Here is a 23,922-nt window from a genome sequence, read left to right as displayed (position 1 = left end):
GAGCCCAGAAAGTGCAGCAGGAGGCGAGGGAAGTGAAAAGATTAAGCCATGCACGTGTAAGTACACACGGCCGGTACAGTGAAACTGCGAATGGCTCATTAAATCAGTTATGGTTCCTGCTCCCCGTCCCTGCGCGGCGGCCGGCGGCTATGTAGAGCGCTGTATTAGCTCACAGCCGCTCACCGCTGCCAGCCGCCCGCGCACGCCGCTCACCATCCGCCCGCTGCTCCCGCTCACCAGCCGGCCGCTGTCCCCGCTCACCAGCCGGCCGCCGCTCCCACTCACCAGCCGCCCGCCGGCCCCGCTCACCAGCCGCCCGGCGCCATCTCACTGCTGCCAGCAACAAATAAGGTAATGTTCCCCTGCTGTCACCTCTCTCCCTGCTGTTCCTGTCGTCACTGTCACTGTCCCTGTCGTCACTCTCCCTGTCGTCACAGTCGTCACTCTCCCTGTCGTCACTGTCGTCACTCTCCCTGTCGTTACTGTCGTCACTCTCCCTGTCGTCACTCTCTCCCTGTCGTCACTGTCGTCACTCTCTCCCTGTCGTCACTCTCTCTCCCGTCTCTCTCTCTCTGTCGTCACTGTCTCTCTCTGTCATCACTGTCTCTCTCTGTCGTCACTCTCTCTCCCTGTCGTCACTCTCTCTCCCTGTCGTCACTCTCCCTGTCGTCACTGTCGTCACTCTCTCCCTGTCGTCAATGTCGTCACTCTCTCCGTCGTCACTGTCGTCACTCTCTCCCTGTCATCACTCTCCCTGTCGTCACTCTCGTCACTCTCCCTGTCGTCACTCTCTCTGTCGTCACTCTCCCTGTCGTCACTCTCTCTCCCCCTGTCTCTCCCCCTGCCTCTCTCCGTGTCGTCACTGTCTCTCCCTGTCATCACTGTCTCTCTCTGTCGTCACTCTCTGTCGTCAGTCTCTGTCGTCACTCTCTCTGTCGTCACTCTATCGCTGTTGTCACTCTATCGCTGACGTCACTCTATCGCTGACGTCACTCTATCGCTGTCGTCACTCTATCCCTGTCGTCACTCTATCCCTGTCGTCACTGTCGTCTCTCTCTCCCTGTCGTCACTGTCGTCTCTCTCTCCCTGTCGTCACTCTCTCTCCCTGTCGTCACTCTCTCTCCCTGTCGTCACTCTCTCTCCGTCGTCTCTCTCTCCCTGTCGTCACTGTCGTCTCTCTCTCCCTGTCGTTTCTCTCTCCCTGTCGTCACTCTCTCCCTGTCGTCACTCTCTCCCTGTCGTCACTGTCGTCTCTCTCTCCCCGTCACTCTCTCTCTCCCCGTCTCTCTCTCTCCCCGTCTCTCTCTCTTTGTCGTCACTGTCTCTCTCTGTCGTCACTCTCTCTCCCTGTCGTCACTCTCCCTTTCGTCACTCTCGTCACTCACTGTCGTCACTCTCACTGTCGTCACTCTCTCCCCCCCTGTCGTCACTCTCCGTGTCGTCACTCTCGTCACTCTCACTGTTGTCCCTGTCGTCACTCTCTCCCTGTCGTCACTCTCTCCCTGTCGTCACTCTCTCCCCCTGTATCTCCCCGTCGTCACTCTCTCCCCGTCTCTCCCCCTGTCGTCACTCTCTCTCCCTGTCTCTCTCCCTGTCGTCACTGTCTCTCTCTCCCTGTCGTCACTGTCTCTCTCTCCCTGTCGTCACTGTCTCTCTCTCCCTGTCGTCACTGTCTCTCTCCCGGTCGTCACTCTGGCTGTCCCTGCTGTCACAATTTCAGCTCATTCAGTGTGCTATAATGTGAATTTCGGCTCATTCAGTGTGCTACAAGGTAAATTTCTGCTCATTCAGTGTGCTACAAGGTGAATTTCGGCTCATTCAGTGTGCTACAAGGTGAATTTCGGCTCATTCAGTGTGCTACAATGTGATTTTCGGCTCATTCAGTGTGCTACAATGTGAATTTCGGCTCATTCAGTGTGCTACAAGGTGAATTTCGGCTCATTCAGTGTGCTACAAGGTGAATTTCGGCTCATTCAGTGTGGTACAAGGTGAATTTCGGCTCATTCAGTGTGCTACAAGGTGAATTTCGGCTCATTCAGTGTGCTACAAGGTGAATTTCGGCTCATTCAGTGTGCTACAAGGTGAATTTCGGCTCATTCAGTGTGCTACAAGGTGAATTTCGGCTCATTCAGTGTGCTACAAGGTGAATTTCGGCTCATTCAGTGTGCTACAAGGTGAATTTCGGCTCATTCAGTGTGCTACAAGGTGAATTTCGGCTCATTCAGTGTGCTACAATGTGAATTTCAGCTCATTCAGTGTGCTACAATGTGAATTTCAGCTCAGTCAGTGTGCTACAATGTGAATTTCAGCTCATTCAGTGTGCTACAAGGTGAATTTCGGCTCATTCAGTGTGCTACAAGGTGAATTTCGGCTCATTCAGTGTGCTACAAGGTGAATTTCGGCTCATTCAGTGTGCTACAATGTGAATTTCAGCTCATTCAGTGTGCTACAATGTGAATTTCAGCTCATTCAGTGTGCTACAATGTGAATTTCAGCTCATTCAGTGTGCTACAAGGTGAATTTCGGCTCATTCAGTGTGCTACAAGGTGAATTTCGGCTCATTCAGTGTGCTACAAGGTGAATTTCGGCTCATTCAGTGTGCTACAAGGTGAATTTCGGCTCATTCAGTGTGCTACAAGGTGAATTTCGGCTCATTCAGTGTGCTACAAGGTGAATTTCGGCTCATTCAGTGTGCTACAAGGTGAATTTTGGCTCATTCAGTGTGCTACAAGGTGAATTTCGGCTCATTCAGTGTGCTATAATGTGAAAGGGGCACCAGTGCTAGATAGTATAAGGGGTTCAACTACATGGGACACGCCCCCTATTGGGTGACCATGCCCCCTATTTGGGTGGCCACACCCCTTTGGCGCACGCATAATTACATCCTTGACTTTTGCATACCCCCACTTCAAAATTTCCACTTCGACCACTGTATATATATATATATATATATATGCAAAAGCTCACTCACCAACTGACTGACCCATCACTAATTCTCTTACTTCCCGATATGTTAGGAAGCTGGAATGTAGCAGAGGAATTCTTCAGGTGGGAAATAGTAAAACTACGTAATTAGAATTTTTATAAACCTCCCCTAAGTTCCAATTGGAACTGACATAACTCAGTTCCGCCCCGTTCTGGCTCACTTTAACCTCTGGGGTTGACATAATGATGGCCTCACAGATGCGTGGCGATGACGCCAAAACGGACAATCGGATGATAATTTGGATTACACCTCCACTGTGTACAATTTAATACACTACAAAAATGGTCCTGTCACTTTTTACCGTATCTGCTACGGGTGCTTCTCGGGTAACGCCATTTACTTACATTAAAACGTCTCAAATTTACATCTCTATAGATTTACAGTACCAAATTTTTATCACTCATTTATAAATACAACCGTGAAAATCAGAAACTCCCGTGCGAAGAACGGGTAGACGAGCTAGTACTATGTAAAGACTCTCTAGTAATTCGGGACTGGAGGAGAACTTTAGGAATACAGGGGCAGATGTATGAAAGTGCGCTGTGGTTTCTGCAGACCACAGCGCACGTAAACCATGCATTTAACACAACCCCATAAAGTATCAACGGCGTCTTAATGCCGCGTGCTTCACCTGCTGCGCGCCCACGCTGCTTACCGCTTCCCCGCAGTCACCAATGGGACACGAAGGGCAGAGGCAATGTATGATTGCCTCTGCAGTCACTTTACGCCTCCTAAAGCCGCCGGTCCGGAATGCCTCCCCCAGGCGGGCGATGTGTGGTTAAAGCATTGGTGGATTTTTTTGTATTTTTTTTTGTATTTTTCACTTAAAAACTTTATTGATAGAGGACAAACACTGCCTCATACCGCCAGCTAGAAGCAGGGGAGAAGGGCGCATTCGCACACACTGCGGTGCCGAGACCAGCCGAGCCAATGTGGAAGGTGCGCTATCACCGGACAGGTAACATAATGCCCTCCCACATCAGCTGCCACACAGGTAATACATTGTTGCGCAGGGACCGGCCGTATCACCACGATAACGTGGTGATACGGTGCCAGGCACATAACGTCAGTAAGGACGTTTTTCATACATCACCCTCGCAGTACCTTGTAAATCTGGTCAGACAAAGGGGGTCATTCCGAGTTGTTCGCTCGTTATTTTTTTGTCGCAACGGAGCGACTAGTCGCTAATGCGCAGTGCGACTGCGCCAAGTAAATTTGCTATGCAGTTAGGTATTTTACTCACGGCATTACGAGGTTTTTTCTTTGTTCTGGTGATCGTAATGTGATTGACAGAAAGTGGGTGTTTCTGGGCGGAAACAGGCCGTTTTATGGGTGTGTGCGAAAAAACGCTACCGTTTCTGGGAAAAACGCGGGAGTGGCTGGAGAAACGGAGGAGTGTCTGGGCGAACGCTGGGTGTGTTTGTGACGTCAAACCAGGAACGACAAGCACTGAACAGATCGCAGATGCCGAGTAAGTCTGGAGCTACTCAGAAACTGCTAAGAAGTGTCTATTCGCAATTCTGCTAATCTTTCGTTCGCAATTTTAATATGCTAAGATTCACTCCCAGTAGGCGGCGGCTTAGCGTGTGCAAAGCTGCTAAAAGCAGCTTGCGAGCGAACAACTCGGAATGACCCCCAAAGAACGCAGCTGGACATGTCATAGCCAGGCCTCATGAATCTGTGTGTGATGGCGTCAGTCACCTATGTCATAAGTATATCATGCTCTATTGCCTTGATGCCGTTGATGCCACTCGTATTTTCAGTCCTAATCATTAGACTATAAAACGCTTACAAGACTTGGCAGCCGAGTTCCGTTGCAGCCCAGAGTTAACTTTCGCCTTTGGGTCTAATAAACAGAACCTGCCACTTTGAAGTTAATTCATTTTTCCATTGTCCGGGGCGCCTTCCTTCATTCACTTCATGAGTGAGCAAAGAGAAACTGACTATTGTTCTCTCACTTGTATAGTACAATGTACGTTGCATTGCAGCAAAGTGGCAGGTTATCTCCGACAGCACGCTATTCCCCAGAGCGCGTTCATCATCAAATGGAAATGGCGTGCAAAATGTAGTTTAATAACTGAAGCAGAAATACAAATTCAAGCACCAGTAGAAATGGGTGGTCTTCAGTATGCCGCCGTACTTTAAACTTTTTTTAGTGCTTTATGGGGGAGATGTACTGAGTCTTGGGTAGTGATACAGTGGAGAGAGATCAAGTTTCAGCCAATCAGCTTCTAACTACTATGTTACAGGCTGTGTTTGAGAAATGACAGAAGCCAGAGCTGGCTCTAACCAATATGATACCCTAGGCAAGATTTTGGCTGGTGCCCCCTAGCACCGTCGCTAGTTCTGCAGGAGATGCCTGGCATGAGTCAGCTGGCAGCTGCCTTTTGTTTATGAAAAGGCATCTTATTTGCATTACTATGTGCCTAGGGGCACAAGCAGCTTCTGCTGATTAAAATGATATGCAGCATGCCTATATTCTGTGTGCGACCGCGGCTGTATCTGCATACGAAATGCTACGTTACAGTGATTTCCAGGAATACAAGCAATGTAGCATTTCGTATGCAGATACATAGGCATGCCGCATATCATTTCAATCAGCAGAAGCTGCTGGTGCCCCTAAGCATACCAAATGCCCTAGGCATTTGCCTAGTTTGCATATGCCTAAGGCCGGCTCTGACAGAAGCTGATTGGTTGGTACTTTTATTTCTCTCCACTTTCTGTCTCTGCAAGTGGTCCAACACTATACAGTAGTTACAAGAAGTACCAGCACACCGCAATGGAAAAAGAATATGAATGCACATGTTGCATACACTTTATCCATAGGGATTTATGGGTCTTAGCATAAACTCCGAAACAGCTGTCTTTGATGGAGAAAGGCAAGCTGTTAACTTCACCCTGTAAATGAAAGGGTTAAAGCTAGAAGAAAACCCATTTCTCCAACACCAACCCAGTTTTCTTATTATCTCTCTCCCCATAGTGCTCTACGGGGTTATTGCAAAGCGCCGACTTAACAAGCAAAGGCAAACTTAAATGTTCAGCCTGTTGGGGTAATAAGGCTTACACCTCAATTACCAACACCTTAGTAGCCCTTCTGTCTTGGAGATTCAGGGGCAGGTGTATTAACCTGGAGAAGGCATAAGGAAGAGATAAACCAGTGATATGTGCAAGGTGATAAAGGCACCAGCCAATCAGATCCTAACTGTTAATTTACATATTATAGCTGATTGGCTGGTGCCTTTATCACCTTGCACATATCACTGGTTTATCACTTCCTTATGCCTTCTCCAGGTTAATACATCTGCCCCTCAAGGTACTAAATACTGCCGGCTGGGGAGTAAGAAATTACGCTAGACGCAGTTGTTAGTATAACGCTGCTCTGTCCTCCCTGTGGGTGGTCTTCAGTTTGCCGGCGGCCGGGCTCCCGACGATCAGCATACCGGCGCCGGAATCCTGACCGCCGGCATACCGACAGCTTTTCTCCCTCTTGGGGGTCTACGACCCCCCTGGAGGGAGAATAGATAGCGTGGCGCGCGTGGCAAACGCAGCGAGCCCGCAAGGGGCTTATTTGCTCTCGCCCAGCTGTCGGTATGCCGGTGGTCGGGAGCCCAGCCGCCGGCATAACATACTACACCCCTCCCTGTGACAGAGAGAGCTTTTAATTATACCAAAGAAAAAGAGGGCTTTGCCCTCCAATCACAGTGAAGTATAAAATTAGCTAATCATACAAAGTCTCAAGTTTCAGTGACATAAAAGGAAGTATGCAAAAGACAGCTATTCTGGGAGTCTGTCTTGTCAAAGTATGAGGCGATTGCTTAGGATATTCTATTTCTGTCATTCTCTGTCCTCTGGCTTCGCATTCTTTCTTGTAAAGTATTTAAGGAAAACACCTGTTGTTTCGAGCACATATACAAGCAATGATTACCTTTCAGTATATGTAAAGGTTCATATATACAGTATTTAGAATATATTGAAACATTAATCTTGTGTGTTTTCTATCGAAAGGTGCAATGCCATTCCTGGGGAAGGGGGTAAGTACTGAGTACCTGGGCCAGTGCCAAAGATGGTATGGGTCTGACCCAGAGGTGGATTGGCCATAGGGCTCACTGGGAAAATTCCCGGTGGGCCGACGCACCCGTGGGGCCTGTTTTGTTTGAGGACATGTGGTCCTTTTTTAATGAATAAGATGCACAATAATTTGCATATATGAAAATGACTTTGCCACTTAGCCTGTGATTGCAGATGATCTAGTGTATGCTCTGCCTGCTTGGCTGACAGATAAGATTGAGTGAATAGTGATTGGGATACGGTTGGTGTAATAAGCAAGAAAATATATCTTTCTAAATAATTATATTGTTTCCTAAATTCTGAAGGTGTATCATATAATGTGCTCATAATATGTAATTTTATTTCTTTTTAACTTTCCCCTTGATGCTGGACATGCCCACTATCTGGAAAGTCTTGGGGGAGAGGGTGCTGCTGCCATGGCCCATGGCTAGACCTTACACCTCTGGTGCTGCCCAAGTGGGGCCACTAGTACAAATTTTTCCAGGGCCGCTTTTTGTTCCCAATCCGCCCCTGGTCTGACCCCTCTGTGCATCGTCAGAGGGTCTGGTATTCACAGTGGGGTACAGCCGTTGTTGTCCTAGTCCCCTGTAGGTCCTGACCAAGCTCTTTTCTGCCTGGGCTACATATATAGGGACTCATCAGTGAGTGATAAAACTCGCTGTAAATGATAAAACTCGTTGCGTATGATAAATGGTGCTCCAGCCAATCAGCTGCCAACTGTCATTTTTCAAACACACGACAGTTAGGAGTGAACATATGACAGTTGGGAGCTGAACACTTGACAGTTGGGGGCTGCACAGGATAGGAGCTGATTTACTGGAGCACCATGGTTCATATGGAATGAGTTTAATCATGCACAACGAGTTTTATCACTCGCTGATTACTAAGGGGGACATGTACTAAGAACTGATAAACGTAGAGAAGTGAGCCAGTGGAGAAGTTGCACATGGCAACCAATCAGCTGCTCTGTATATGTTTGTAGTATGCAAATTATAAATGTTACGTCAATGCTGATTGGTCAACTTCTCCACTGGCTCACTTCTCCACTTTTAGTACATGTCCCCCCAAGCTCCATAGTATGTAACTACTTATTAAGGGGGACATGTACTAAGCAGTGATAAAAGTGGAGAAGTGAGCCAGTGGAGAAGTTGCCCATGGTAACCAATCAGCATTGACGTAACATTTATAATTTGCATACTACAAACACATACAGAGCAGCTGATTGGTTGCCACTTCTCAACTGGCTCACTTCTCCACTTTTATCACTGCTTAGTACATGTCCCCCTAAATTTTGATTCCCACCCTGTAGCTGCTCAGTGTACATATGCAGACTGCGATTTTGGCATAGAATTTAAAGCAGATGTTTTTATAGGTGAAACCGCCTAAAAAAATTGGCATTTATGCAAATAGGGACCCTTTCACATTTCCACTATATATATGTGATATATATATATATATATACTTCAGCATGGATTGCAGCAGCTTTTGCAAATGCAATCCATAGCAATGCAAATGCAGTAGGAGGTGTTACACACGGAATCGCAGTCTGTGATCAAACATCGTGACCATTGGTCGCGATAGTCATCTGCGACAGCAAGCTGAGTAAGCCTTAGCTTACTCAGGCTGGCCATCGCAGGGCGACTTGCGAGGCCAAGGAAACTGCATCTTGCGACGCAGTCACTGGTCTTGACACTCTCGGAAAACGGGGGCAAAACGTCCCCGTTTCCAGCAACGCCGGCCGACCACGCCCCTCCTCCTAAACGCCTCTGCCTATTAATCGGGCAGAGGCATTCACAATACTGCATAGCGATCGCAAGAACCATTCTGCACATGCGCAGAGCGGGTCCTGCACCTGCGCAGTTTCCCAATTATCGAAAAACTGCGCAGGTGTTCACGTAAGCAATCAGTACTGAATAGCCCCCTTAGACACCAATATATATATATATATATATATATATATATATATATATCCAGGAATCTCCCCAAAACATATTTTCTTAAGGGCCCTACACACAGGGGGTAATTCCAAGTTGATCGCAGCAGGATTTTTGATAGCAATTGGGCAAAACCATGTGCACTGCAGGGAAGGCAGATATAACATGTGCAGAAAGAGTTAGATTTGGGTGGGTTATATTGTTTCTGTGCAGGGTAAATACTGGCTGCTTTATTTTTACACTGCAAATTAGATTGCAGATTGAACACACCCCACCCAAATCTAACTCTCTCTGCACATGTTATATCTGCCTCCCCTGCAGTGCACATGGTTTTGCCCATTTGCTATCAAAAATTCCTGCTGCGATCAACTTGGAATTACCCCCACTGTCAGATAACACTGAACGATATGAACGTTCTCGTTCATTAATGAACGAGAACTCGTTCATATCGTTCAGTGTGTTGGCACCAATGATGAATGATGCGCGGCCCCGCGCTCGTTCATCGTTGGTGCCCCGTCGCTTATGCATGTAGGCCAATATGGACAATCTCGTCCATATTAGCATGCACTGCTATGGAGCCGGGTGACGGGGGGAGTGAAGAAACTCACTCCCCCCGTCACCTCCACCCCCCGCCACCGGGTCGCCCGCCGGCGGATCGACAAGTGTGTAGGGCCCATTAGGCTCCTTATCATAGAGCTTTATAGGATACTTTGGGGTTTAATAAGCGAAATATAACATTGATATATGTAGAAAATCTGTAATAACAAAAATATTCAATTACTGCTCTGGTGTGTCTATTCACACATCGTCCAGGTCCTCCTTACACTGTGTGATTATTACACACAGTTAATCTAAAAATGTTAATAGGATAATCTTTAAATCCTCTTGTTCCTGACAATCTGCCTCCTTCACCAGTTTCATTTAAAAACTATTTTTAGAGCTTCTTGTTTTACTCAGCGGTGAGTGTGTACATTACATTCACTGAGAGACACCACACCGGAATAAAGGGATATCCTAGGGGGGAAAATGACTCTAAATTTGCTTTTCATTTTTCGAATTTAATGAACTTTCCCCTTTCATTGCTTTTCTTTGCACCCAAACCCTGGCTGGCACCACCACAGCTTGAGAGAAACACATCCCAGCTGTCTATTACAGCCCCAGGATGCTTATGTTGGTTCCAGGTCACTGCCTGGAATTTGAAGGTCAATTATGGCAGATGTAGGCTGTCAACCTGGATGATATAGGGGGAGATTTATCAAACCTTAGAGAGAGATAAAATACCAGCTTCTGTCATGTTTCTAGTACAGCCTGCAATATGACAGTTAGAAGCTCATTGGCTGGTACTTTGGGAGCTATTTATCAAATAATAATTGCAGGATATCCTCCAAAAACACCCTGCAAATATTAAGTATCCTCTAAATCAGGGATGGGGAACCTTCGGCCCTCCAGCTGTTGTTGAATTACACATACCAGCATGCTCTGCTACAGTTTTGCTACTTGGCCATGCTAAAACTGTTGCAAGGCATGCTGGGATGTGTAGTTCAAATAACAGCTGGAGGGCAAAAGGTTCCCCCATCCCTGCTCTAAATTTACCATGGAGGGACCACAGCATATATATCCGTACCTGCTATGGTGAAGGCAGATTGTAGCTCCTGGAACTGAGGAGGAGACGGTATTTTGGTGTCACTCCTTAGCAGGTGACACCCAATTGCAGGCGGCAGGATCCGGTCTGAAGATCGACACTGTCTAGGTCGACAATGTTTAGGTCGACCACTATAGGTCGACAGTCAATAGGTCGACATGGTTGCAAGGTCGACATGGTTGGAAGGTCGACAGGGTTTCTAGGTCGACATGTGCTAGGTCGAAGGGTCAAAAGGTCAACATGAGTTTTTCACAATTTTTTCTTTTTTTGAACTTTTTCATACTTAACGATCCACGTGGACTACGATTGGAACGGTAATCTGTGCCGAGCGAAGCGAGCCATGCGAGGGGACATGGCGCACTAATTGGGGTTCCCAGTCACTCTACGAAGAAAACGACACAAAAAACCCCAATCTCATGTCCACCTTTTGACCTGTCAACCTAGCACATGTCGACCTAGAAACCCTGTCGACCTATAGTGGTCGACCTAAACATTGTCGACCTAGACACTGTCGATCTAATGATCCACACCCGCGGACAGCGCCCCCATAGTGACGCAACGGGTGTAGTACTGCTGACCGCCGGTCTCCTGACCGCCGGTCACCTTTCCGACGCCGGGATCCCGGCAGCATACCGACGCCGGGATCCCGGCGGGGAGGGGCGAGTGCAGCAAGCCCCTTGCGGGCTTGCTGCGCTCGCCACGCTGCGGGCTCGTGACGACCTGCGGTCGCCACGGGTTCTATTCCCACTCTATGGGTGTCGTGGACACCCACGAGGGGAAATAGTCCCTGTTGGCCGGCATGCCGACCATCGGGATAGTGACCCGTCGGGCTGGTGGAGGAGGTCATGTGACTGTTGGTCAGCTGACCAGCGGTCACATGAATACCACCATGACACAACTGCTATAGACCAAACGGATTAACGTTAGCCAACTCCTCCTCTTAGTACAATCAGTATAAGGTGCCCTAACTGTGAACTCGTCAATGTCGTTGGAATTGAGACACATTTTGCAGGAAACAGGGGGATAATTAAGCTGATGTTAAACAAGGTAATATACAGCACCTTGGAACTAACGATCACTCAGGAGGTTGCTCTCTCTTGCACCCATATGACAAGATTACACTAGGAGTGAAGACAATGGGGGTCATTCTGACCTGAACGCTCGCTGCAGTTCTTCACAGCACAGCCATCAGGTCAGAACTGCGCGATTGCCTCTGCCTGATTGACAGGCAGAGGAGGTCGCTGGGTGGGAGGGGGCGGCACGGCGGCATTTGGCCGCCGTTTTGTGGGAGCGGTCCAGCCAATGCAGGCATGGCCAGACCGTGCGGGGGCGGGCCGCAGCGGCTGCTTGACGTCACACGCAGCCGCTGCGAGCTGGGCAGCGACGAGTAGCTCCCGGCCAGCATGCAAAAGCTGCACTGGCCGGGAGCTACTCCTGAAGTACAAAAGCATCGCTGCTGTGCAATTCTTTTGTACTTCAGTGACGGGGTAGGGACTGACATGCGGGGCGGGCTTGCGGAATCACCCCCATAAACTATTTTATTTCAGTCTGTCCATAGGAAACAGGTGTTTGACTATTAATCTACTATTATATTGTATTGCATTGCTGTGCCAACCCCTGCAGGTGGCGCTCCTGGCACTTGCCTCACGTGCCTAGTGGGAAATGCGCCACTGACTCATCACCAATGCAATACTAACTTTAGACAATAGATATATTTAAGCTGTACCAATATTTATTTACTGAGTCTTTGTCCAGATGAAACATTATCTTGGGATGCCAAACAATGGGGCAGATGTATTAACCTGGAGAAGGCATAAGGAAGTGATAAACCAGTGATATGTGCAAGGTGATAAACGCACCAGCCAATCAGGCCCAATATGTAAAATAACAGCTAGGAGCTGATTGGCTGGTGCATTATCACCTTGCACTTATCACTGGGTTTATCACTTCCTTATGCATTCTCCAGGTTAATACATCTGCCCCAATGTTTCTTGCCTCTCACTGTTATAAATGTAACATTGCATTGGTTAGTAAACAATTCTCATTGTCCGTGTCTGCGCTAATTCCACTTGTTCTTATCCTAAATTCAATATTGTAACAATGACCATTGTCCGTGTATAGACTAGAACACTTGGCGGTCAATTCAATTGTTTTTAGTCGACCATAAGTCATGGGCGCCCGGCGGGCGATATTCAGTTGTGTTCCCAATAAGCGCAAATGTCACGGGCACCCATTAATTCTGTTCACACCCTAATAGTGTCCCCGTTTAATAAAGTACTTACCTACAGTCTATCTCTTTTTGATCTGTTGTAAGCCAGGGTAGGTTAAAAACAAAAAACAGCAGGGAGATCTATGATCAATCCCCATGTGACCCACTCCGCTGTGTTCCGTGTGACGGAACCTTGTGTCGCATAGTAATAAAGAATATGCAAAGTTTCTTTTCTAGCCCCGGCTCTATCCACGAACACCACTAATTGACTGGTAATAAAGTGATGGCCCTGGTGTTAATAGAAGAGGCAGTACAGTGTTCCGTTGTATAAGATCTATTGTCATTTTATATGTTTCATGTAGTTTTATTCCTGATATGTTATTATTAATAGGTTGGGCAATATTGTAGCGTATAACAATAACTAGGGATGTTCTGAATTCCCGCTGCACCGCGGTCCCTGCGTCTGGCTAGCACTGTTGTACTTTCCAGCAAATGTGGCCCCGCCCCCTTTGTCTGACATCATACGCTCATGGAGGCGTGGCAGACACAGGGCGCTGGGACACCCAGGAACTGATTGCAGATGTATAAATGTTATCTAAACACAGTCAGCATCAAAAGCGTCAGCAGACTGAGCTATCCAGGCCTCTCAGAGTCCATTGTCTAATTAGGCCAAACAAGAGTACTGTGCACTGGCCTTTAGCAACGGCATATGTACATAAGTAATTAGCAGACTGACTCACCATTGTTAATTGTATAGCCTGAAGGTTGTGATTGTTTACAAGGCCACAGGGGTCTGGCTGCATAGATATTCCCACGGATAAGAGAACCCCCTACCACCTTGCTTTATTGATTTAAGCAATGCATATAGTCTGCTAATTTGGGTTATAATGGTTACACCTTCCAGGTGAATAATCCTACTGATAGTCTGTGAGCAGAAGAAAGGGGCTGAAACTTTTACATTATGGAGCCACAGAAAGGTATAACAACTACAGCTCAGGTCTGCAGAGTAGTTGTATAGAGAGTAGTTGTATTAGACAGTAGTTGTATAGAGAATAGTTGTATAGAGAATAGTTGTATAGAGAGTAGTTGTATAGAGAGTAGTTGTATAGAGAGTAGTTGTATAGAGAGTAGTTGTATTAGAGAGTAGTTGTATAGAGAATAGTTGTATAGAGAATAGTTGTATTAGAGCGTAGTTGTATAGAGAGTAGTTGTATTAGAGAGTAGTTGTATAGAGAATAGTTGTATAGAGAATAGTTGTATTAGAGCGTAGTTGTATAGAGAGTAGTTGTATTAGAGAGTAGTTGTATAGAGAATAGTTGTATAGAGAATAGTTGTATTAGAGCGTAGTTGTATAGAGAGTAGTTGTATTAGAGAATAGTTGTATAGAGAATAGTTGTATAGAGAATAGTTGTATTAGAGCGTAGTTGTATAGAGAGTAGTTGTATTAGAGAGTAGTTGTATTAGAAAGTAGTTGTATAGAGAATAGTAGTATAGAGAGTAATTGTATAGAGAGTAGTTGTATAGAAAGTAGTTGTATAGAGAGTAGTTGTATAGAGAATAGTTGTATTAGAGAATAGTTGTATAGAGAGTAGTTGTATAGAGAATAGTTGTATTAGAGAGTAGTTGTATAGAGAGTAGTTGTATAGAGAGTAGTTGTATTAGAGCGTAGTTGTATAGAGAGTAGTTGTATAGAGAGTAGTTGTATTAGAGAGTAGTTGTATAGAGAATAGTTGTATAGAGAATAGTTGTATTAGAGCGTAGTTGTATAGAGAGTAGTTGTATTAGAGAATAGTTGTATAGAGAATAGTTGTATAGAGAATAGTTGTATTAGAGCGTAGTTGTATAGAGAGTAGTTGTATTAGAGAGTAGTTGTATTAGAAAGTAGTTGTATAGAGAATAGTAGTATAGAGAGTAGTTGTATTAGAGAGTAGTTGTATTAGAAAGTAGTTGTATAGAGAGTAGTTGTATAGAGAGTAGTTGTATTAGAGCGTAGTTGTATAGAGAGTAGTTGTATTAGAGAGTAGTTGTATAGAGAATAGTTGTATAGAGAGTAGTTGTATAGAGAGTAGTTGTATTAGAGAGTAGTTGTATAGAGAATAGTTGTATAGAGAGTAGTTGTATAGAGAGTAGTTGTATTAGAGAGTAGTTGTATAGAGAATAGTTGTATTAGAGCGTAGTTGTATAGAGAGTAGTTGTATTAGAGAATAGTTGTATAGAGAATAGTTGTATAGAGAATAGTTGTATTAGAGCGTAGTTGTATAGAGAGTAGTTGTATTAGAGAATAGTTGTATAGAGAATAGTTGTATAGAGAATAGTTGTATTAGAGCGTAGTTGTATAGAGAGTAGTTGTATAGAGAATAGTTGTATTAGAGAATAGTTGTATAGAGAGTAGTTGTATAGAGAGTAGTTGTATAGAGAATAGTTGTATTAGAGAGTAGTTGTATAGAGAGTAGTTGTATAGAGAGTAGTTGTATTAGAGCGTAGTTGTATAGAGAGTAGTTGTATTAGAGAGTAGTTGTATAGAGAATAGTTGTATAGAGAGTAGTTGTATAGAGAGTAGTTGTATTAGAGAGTAGTTGTATAGAGAATAGTTGTATAGAGAGTAGTTGTATTAGAGAGTAGTTGTATAGAGAATAGTTGTATTAGAGCGTAGTTGTATAGAGAGTAGTTGTATTAGAGAGTAGTTGTATAGAGAATAGTTGTATAGAGAATAGTTGTATTAGAGCGTAGTTGTATAGAGAGTAGTTGTATTAGAGAATAGTTGTATAGAGAATAGTTGTATAGAGAATAGTTGTATTAGAGCGTAGTTGTATAGAGAGTAGTTGTATTAGAGAGTAGTTGTATTAGAAAGTAGTTGTATAGAGAATAGTAGTATAGAGAGTAATTGTATAGAGAGTAGTTGTATAGAAAGTAGTTGTATAGAGAGTAGTTGTATAGAGAATAGTTGTATTAGAGAATAGTTGTATAGAGAGTAGTTGTATAGAGAGTAGTTGTATAGAGAATAGTTGTATTAGAGAGTAGTTGTATAGAGAGTAGTTGTATAGAGAGTAGTTGTATTAGAGCGTAGTTGTATAGAGAGTAGTTGTATTAGAGAGTAGTTGTATAGAGAATAGTTGTATAGAGAGTAGTTGTATAGAGAGTAGTTGTATTAGAGAGTAGCTGTATAGAGAATAGTTGTATAGAGAGTTGTATAGAGAGTAGTTGTATTAGAGAGTAGTTGTATAGAGAATAGTTGTATTAGAGCGTAGTTGTATAGAGAATAGTTGTATTAGAGAATAGTTGTATAGAGAATAGTTGTATAGAGAATAGTTGTATTAGAGCGTAGTTGTATAGAGAGTAGTTGTATTAGAGAATAGTTGTATAGAGAATAGTTGTATAGAGAATAGTTGTATTAGAGCGTAGTTGTATAGAGAGTAGTTGTATAGAGAATAGTTGTATTAGAGAATAGTTGTATAGAGAGTAGTTGTATAGAGAGTAGTTGTATAGAGAATAGTTGTATTAGAGAGTAGTTGTATAGAGAGTAGTTGTATTAGAGCGTAGTTGTATAGAGAGTAGTTGTATTAGAGAGTAGTTGTATAGAGAATAGTTGTATAGAGAGTAGTTGTATTAGAGAGTAGTTGTATAGAGAATAGTTGTATAGAGAGTAGTTGTATAGAGAGTAGTTGTATTAGAGAGTAGTTGTATAGAGAATAGTTGTATAGAGAATAGTTGTATTAGAGCGTAGTTGTATAGAGAGTAGTTGTATTAGAGAATAGTTGTATAGAGAATAGTTGTATAGAGAATAGTTGTATTAGAGCGTAGTTGTATAGAGAGTAGTTGTATTAGAAAGTAGTTGTATAGAGAATAGTAGTATAGAGAGTAATTGTATAGAGAGAGTAGTTGTATAGAAAGTAGTTGTATAGAGAGTAGTTGTACAGAGAATAGTTGTATAGAGATTAGTTGTATAGAGAATAGTTGTATTAGAGAGTAGTTGTATAGAGAATAATTGTATAGAGAGTAGTTGTATTAGAGAGTAGTTGTATAGATAATAGTTGTATAGAGAGTAGTTGTATTAGAGAGTAGTTGTATAGAGAATAGTTGTATAGAGAGTAGTTGTATTAGAAAGTAGTTGTATAGAGAATAGTAGTATAGAGAGTAGTTGTATTAGGGAGTAGTTGTATTAGAGAGTAGTTGTATTAGAGAGTTGTATTAGAGAGTAGTTGTATAGAGAGTAGCTGTATTAGAGAGTAGTTGTATAGAGAGTAGTTGTATAGAGAGTAGTTGTATTAGAGAGTAGTTGTATTAGAGAGTAGTTGTATAAAGAGTACTTGTATAGAGAGCAGTCGTATTAGAGCATAGTTGTATTAGAGAGTAGTTGTATAGAAAGTAGCTGTATAGAGAGTAGTTGTATAAAGAGTAGTTGTATAAAGAGTAGTTGTATTAGAGAGTAGTTGTATTAGAGAGTAGCTGTATAGAGAATAGTTGTATAGAGAGTTGTATAGAGAGTAGTTGTATTAGAGAGTAGTTGTATAGAGAATAGTTGTATTAGAGCGTAGTTGTATAGAGAATAGTTGTATTAGAGAATAGTTGTATAGAGAATAGTTGTATAGAGAATAGTTGTATTAGAGCGTAGTTGTATAGAGAGTAGTTGTATTAGAGAATAGTTGTATAGAGAATAGTTGTATAGAGAATAGTTGTATTAGAGCGTAGTTGTATAGAGAGTAGTTGTATAGAGAATAGTTGTATTAGAGAATAGTTGTATAGAGAGTAGTTGTATAGAGAGTAGTTGTATAGAGAATAGTTGTATTAGAGAGTAGTTGTATAGAGAGTAGTTGTATTAGAGCGTAGTTGTATAGAGAGTAGTTGTATTAGAGAGTAGTTGTATAGAGAATAGTTGTATAGAGAGTAGTTGTATTAGAGAGTAGTTGTATAGAGAATAGTTGTATAGAGAGTAGTTGTATAGAGAGTAGTTGTATTAGAGAGTAGTTGTATAGAGAATAGTTGTATAGAGAATAGTTGTATTAGAGCGTAGTTGTATAGAGAGTAGTTGTATTAGAGAATAGTTGTATAGAGAATAGTTGTATAGAGAATAGTTGTATTAGAGCGTAGTTGTATAGAGAGTAGTTGTATTAGAAAGTAGTTGTATAGAGAATAGTAGTATAGAGAGTAATTGTATAGAGAGAGTAGTTGTATAGAAAGTAGTTGTATAGAGAGTAGTTGTATAGAGAATAGTTGTATAGAGATTAGTTGTATAGAGAATAGTTGTATTAGAGAGTAGTTGTATAGAGAATAATTGTATAGAGAGTAGTTGTATTAGAGAGTAGTTGTATAGATAATAGTTGTATAGAGAGTAGTTGTATTAGAGAGTAGTTGTATAGAGAATAGTTGTATAGAGAGTAGTTGTATTAGAAAGTAGTTGTATAGAGAATAGTAGTATAGAGAGTAGTTGTATTAGGGAGTAGTTGTATTAGAGAGTAGTTGTATTAGAGAGTTGTATTAGAGAGTAGTTGTATAGAGAGTAGCTGTATTAGAGAGTAGTTGTATAGAGAGTAGTTGTATAGAGAGTAGTTGTATTAGAGAGTAGTTGTATTAGAGAGTAGTTGTATAAAGAGTACTTGTATAGAGAGCAGTCGTATTAGAGCATAGTTGTATTAGAGAGTAGTTGTATAGAAAGTAGCTGTATAGAGAGTAGTTGTATAAAGAGTAGTTGTATAAAGAGTAGTTGTATTAGAGAGTAGTTGTATTAGAGAGTAGTTGTATAGAGAGTAGTTGTATTAGAGAGTAGTTGTATAAAGAGCAGTAGTATAGAAAGTAGTTGTATTAGAGAGTAGTTGTATAGAGAGTAGTTGTATTAGACAGTAGTTGTATAGAGAGCAGTTGTATTAGAGCGTAGTTGTATAGAGAGTAGTTGTATTAGAGAGTAGTTGAGTAGAAAGTAGTTGTATTAGAGAGTAGTTGTACAGAAAGTAGTCGTATTAGAGAGTAGTTGTATAGAGAGTAGTTGTATTAGAGAGTAGTTGAATAGAGAGTAGTTGAATAGAGAGTAGTTGTATAGAAAGTAGTTGTATTAGAGAGTAGCTGTATAAAGAGTAGTTGTATTAGAGAGTAGTTGTATAGAGAATAGTTGAATAGAGAGTAGTTGTATTAGAGAGTAGTTGTATAAAGAGTAGTAGTATAGAAACTAGTTGAATAGAGAGTAGTTGTATTAGAGAGTAGTTGTATAGAGAATAGTTGTATAGAGAGTAGTTGTATAGAGAGTAGTTGTATTAGAGAGTAGTTGTATAGAGAATAGTTGTATAGAGAATAGTTGTATAGAGAGTAGTTGTATTAGAGAGTAGTTGTATTAGAGAGTAGTTGTATAGAGAGTAGTTGTATAGAGAATAGTTGTATAGAGAATAGTTGTATAGAGAGTAGTTGTATAGAGAGTAGTTGTATTAGAGAGTAGTTGTATAGAGAATAGTTGTATAGAGAGTAGTTGTATAGAGAGTAGTTGTATAGAGAGTAGTTGTATTAGAGAGTAGTTGTATAGAGAATAGTTGTATAGAGAGTAGTTGTATTAGAGAGTAGTTGTATAGAGAATAGTTGTATAGAGAGTAGTTGTATAGAGAGTAGTTGTATAGAGAGTAGTTGTATTAGAGAGTAGTTGTATAGAGAATAGTTGTATAGAGAGTAGTTGTATTAGAGCGTAGTTGGACTTTGGTAGGCCCTGACTAGGCATCACGGTGCAATCAATGGGGAAACTAGGTGGTATTGTGCGCTGTGTGACATAGATTTCAAGGCCGGGAGACACAGGACAACTGCCGGCTCAGTATATATAGTCAAAGGTGAAAACTGCTTCCAAAGTGTTTATTTAAGCATCCGGATACAGGCAACAATGTTTCGGGCAGCTACAGTATGTGCCCTTTCTCAAGCTCGAGGAAGGGCACATAGCTGCCTGAAACCAACTTTACCACCGACTGTTAGTATCACTTTTAACTACAATTACCATACCTCCCAACATCTGTATCATCTAAGTCAGGACCCGCCGCGTGCCGCCGAAAAGGGGGCATGGCCTGTGGGAAAGGGAACATGGCTTTGCTGCAAGTGCGGGCCACGCCTCCCATTTTAGTCACAGTGGGGGCATGCCCAACGCTCTGTGAGCTGCTGGCATTCCCCGAGTCCCTCTGGCTCCTGGGAATAGACGCTGTGCGCATGCGCACAGCGTCTATTCACCGCTGCTCTCCCAACTGCCCCCCACCCAATGCGGAACACTGTCCCACTGTCCCTCCCGCAGGCAACAGTGTCCCGCAGGAGGGACAGTGGGACAAACCCCAAAAAATGGGACTATCCCGCGAAAATTGGGACAGTTGGGAGGTATGCAATTACTATATTCTTGCACCCACGATCAAGGTTTTTGGATTTGAAGTGCCCATTTCTCACTCTCTCTCTATGTGTGTCTATCTATCTATCTATCTATCTATCTATCTATCTATCTATCTATCTATCTATCTATCTATCTATCTATCTATCTATCCATAGGTACATACAGTATATAATAACTTGGGTTAATCCACAAAGCACTGTGTTTAGTAAAACTGCTGATCGCTCTTGTTAGAAACATTGATTTATTGTCATAATGTCTTCCAGCTTTCCGTGGACAGAAAAGAATTGCTCTGAGCATGCATTAGAACACGCATGACCGGACACTTCTAAGCAAAAATGAGAAGGAATGCTCTGAGCTGTCCCATGTTTCATAGAATGTTCCTGTGCCAAATGTATTCCCACATTTTCTCCCTGTATGTATATATTACGAATATCACTTACGCCCTTCCAGCTTCTGTGTTTCTCCTGCACTGTCTTGGAACATGTATTAGTGGCTGTACTAAGTTCCTGTAATATGTGATAACAGTTATTTCATAAACTTATAGAACCATTCATCTACAGCAGCCCCTATTTCCCATAGAACTACATATATCCTGTAGAACTACATGTATATTGGGGGTCATTCCGAATTGATCGCAGCAGCAAACTTGTTACCAGTTGGGCAAAACATGTGCACTGCAGGTGGGGCAGATATAACATTTGCAGAGAGAGATTTGGGTGGGTTATATTGTTTCTGTGCAGGGTAAATACTGGCTGCTTTATTTTTACACTGCAATTTAGATTTCAGTTTGAACACACCACACCCAAATCTAACTCTCTCTGCACATGTTATATCTGCCCCCCCCCCCCCCCCCGCAGTGCACATGGTTTTGCCCAACTGCTAACAAATTTACTGCTGTGATCAACTTTGAATTAGGCCCATTGGGGGTCATTCCGAGTTGATCGTAGCTGTGCTAAATTTAGCACAGCTACGATCATCTTCCCTGACATGCGGGGGGGACGCCTAGCACAGGGCTAGTCCGCCCCTCATGACAGTGCCGCCCCCCGCACAACTACAAAAGCATCACACAGCGGCGATGCTTTTGTATTTCAGGAGTAACTCCCGCCCAGCGCAGCTGGCCGGGAATTGTTTGTCGCTGCCGCTGGCCGCAGCGGCTGCGTGAGACGTCACGCAGCAGCTGCAGCCCGCCCCCCCCCCCCCAACGGTCCGGCCACGCCTGCGTTGGCCGGACTGCGCCTCCTAGACGTCGGCTTAACGCCGCCGTTCAGCCCCCTCCAGCCCAGTGACCACCTCTGTCTCAGGCAGCGACGTCTGCCATGTGCCGGCGCATGCCCGGTTCCGACACAATCGCTGCGCTGCGACAAACTGCAGCGAGTGATCGGGTCAGAATGACCCCCCATTGACCGGTACTCAGCTGCCTCGCAGGTCTTGTGCAAGAGTATACGTTTATACTGAAGACTTGTACCCAGAATAACGCAAAGCAGATAGGATATGGTAACTGAACATAAAAGGCAAAATAAGTAACGTACAATCCCAAATATTAGCATGTGGCAAACAGAACAGCAGAGGTCACACATCATGGTCAGGGCAGGCGGCAGAAAAGCATAATTCAGAAACAGGATAAGAAAACGCACAGGGTCAAAAATCCAATAGACAATAAAACACATAGGGGCGCAAAATAAGCATAAGAAGCTGCAGCTGTGGCTGAGTAGCCCAAAACGGGCTTTAATGGGGTATTCTAGGTTCAGTGAGGGGATGTTGGAGGAACTGCAGGCCATGCACAGTTGTGTGTACGGGTAAATGTGGCTTAATTCCCTATGGTACCTCTCAGGTGACATGTGGGTCACAATCTCACCAATAGTCCCGAATCTGATGACGAATGCTTCACCTACTGTATTCCTGCATTATCTAGTATTATCTTTGTAATTAAACAATCAATGTCTTATAATTTAACAAGAAGAACATATTATCCATGGTTAAATATGCCTTCAAGATACAAGTGTTATAGTTATTAAATAACCTTTATAGATATATTTTGCTATTGTAGACCATTTAAACCAAAGGAGTCCAGAGTGACTCCATCTTGTTTACTTTCTTGTTACATGTCTCTATTAGATGAATGTGACTTTGCCCTATATTCTCCCTGAGAAAGGTCTTTGTTTTAAATTGGAAGATACAGTAGGGAGTGCATTGACACCAACAAAATGAAATGTTGCGATTGACACAGTTCTCATCACGTTCTCATGGTTATCTAGTATAAAATGCAGACAACGCCAGGTGTTTGTCTTTAGCATTTGCATTGAACAGTCTGTTTTATTTCATTAAGTTGTGGTCAGCTAGAAAGAAATTGCTGCCAAGTCAAAGAACGGAAACGAAGAGCTGACAACTTCAGGAACAACACAGATCGATGTAAAAATGAACATTACGGATAATTAGATAGAATATTTATATGAGTGGCATTTTTGCAAAAGACAATTTATTATAAGAAAATATATATTAGGTATTTAGAAATATGATTTGATTTGGTTAACATTCAGCTGATGCAATTAATATGGAATGTTAACGAGCAGGTCTACTCCTTTACCCAATCGTATCTTTTCTGCAATGCAATAACTGAATAGTTATTGTTAAGCACGCAGGTGTCGATAAGACCCAAGGTGGGAACAGTAATAGGTGGCACTAAGGAGGGACAACTTATACCCATTTCATACCAAAATCCCAGGTCTGATCCGGGGTAAAGTGAGCACTATTTCACGCAATTGGCCCTGGGTCATAGAAACATAGAATTTGACGACAGATAAGAACCACTTGGCCCATCTAGTCTGCCCCTTTTTTATCCTTATTGAACCTTAATTCTTTGTAAGGATATTCACATGCCTATCCCAAGGGACGTCGTTTTCATAGTGCACCAATGTCTGCCCTGCATGGAGGCGGGTCTCTGCATACACAGCCAATCAGCAGCTTTTAAGCATTAACCGGGGCCAAATAACCTGGGTCGCGCCTTTCACGACCGGGAATAACCCTGATAATGACCAGGGTCGAATTCCAAGGGCTCAGTGTGAAAGGGCTATTAATAATGTGATGAGATAAAGATCATAGGGGTCTATTTACTAAGCCTTAAGGTGGGTACACACTGATAGATATATCTGCCGATCAATTGATCGGCAGATATATCTATGGATGGATCGGGCAGTGTGCTGTGCATACACACTGCCCGATCCGTCGGGGGCTGAGGTCATGAACTGGGCGGGCGTGTACACACGCCCGCCCAGTTCAGCTGTCAACCACCGCCGGCTGCCGCAGCATGTGTACGGACGGCCGGCTGGTCGCCCGTACACACACAGCGATGCGCCAATATATCGGTAGATATATTGGCGTCGGCTGTGCTGCAGGGCCGACGCGATATTCTGTGAACGACGGAGTTCACAGACATATCGCATGTACACACGGACCAGCGATATATCGGCCGTTCAATAGAACGGCCGATATATCAGCCAGTGTGTACCCACCTTTAGATGGAGATAAAGTACCAGCCAATCGGCTCCTGACTGTCATTTTTTCAAACAGCCTGTGACATGGCAGTTAGGAGCCGACTGGCTGGTAATTTATCTCCAGCAACTTTCTCTCCATCCAAGGCTTTAGTAAATGGAATTTTTTTTGGTGCACAAACACACATATCTAGGAACTTGATTTTAAGTTGCATATATACTGAGATATGTGCAACCCAAAACATAGGAGCAG

General features: G+C 43.3%; 1 protein-coding gene and 1 long non-coding RNA gene across 10 annotated transcripts in view; one reads left to right on the top strand and one right to left on the bottom strand.

Annotated features, from left to right (window-relative positions):
- Positions 1-23,922, bottom strand: part of BICD1 (BICD cargo adaptor 1) — a 529,680-nt gene that overhangs the window by 410,146 nt on the left and 95,612 nt on the right. The gene's annotated exons all lie outside the window — the stretch shown is intronic.
- Positions 1-23,922, top strand: part of LOC134935743 (uncharacterized) — a 196,488-nt gene that overhangs the window by 85,008 nt on the left and 87,558 nt on the right. The window contains exon 1 of one of the 3 annotated variants that reach the window (XR_010180380.1): positions 20,451-20,593. The exons of the other annotated variants lie outside the window; for them this stretch is intronic. This is a non-coding gene — a long non-coding RNA (uncharacterized LOC134935743). Of the gene's footprint in view, positions 1-20,450; positions 20,594-23,922 lie in introns of those variants that run through there. 3 annotated transcript variants of the gene reach the window in all.

Source organism: Pseudophryne corroboree, chromosome 6 (genome assembly GCF_028390025.1).
Source record: "Pseudophryne corroboree isolate aPseCor3 chromosome 6, aPseCor3.hap2, whole genome shotgun sequence".
Classification (NCBI taxonomy): domain Eukaryota; kingdom Metazoa; phylum Chordata; class Amphibia; order Anura; family Myobatrachidae; genus Pseudophryne; species Pseudophryne corroboree.
Note: the sequence above shows the minus strand (reverse complement) of the source record. Positions and strands in the feature narration are given on the sequence as shown.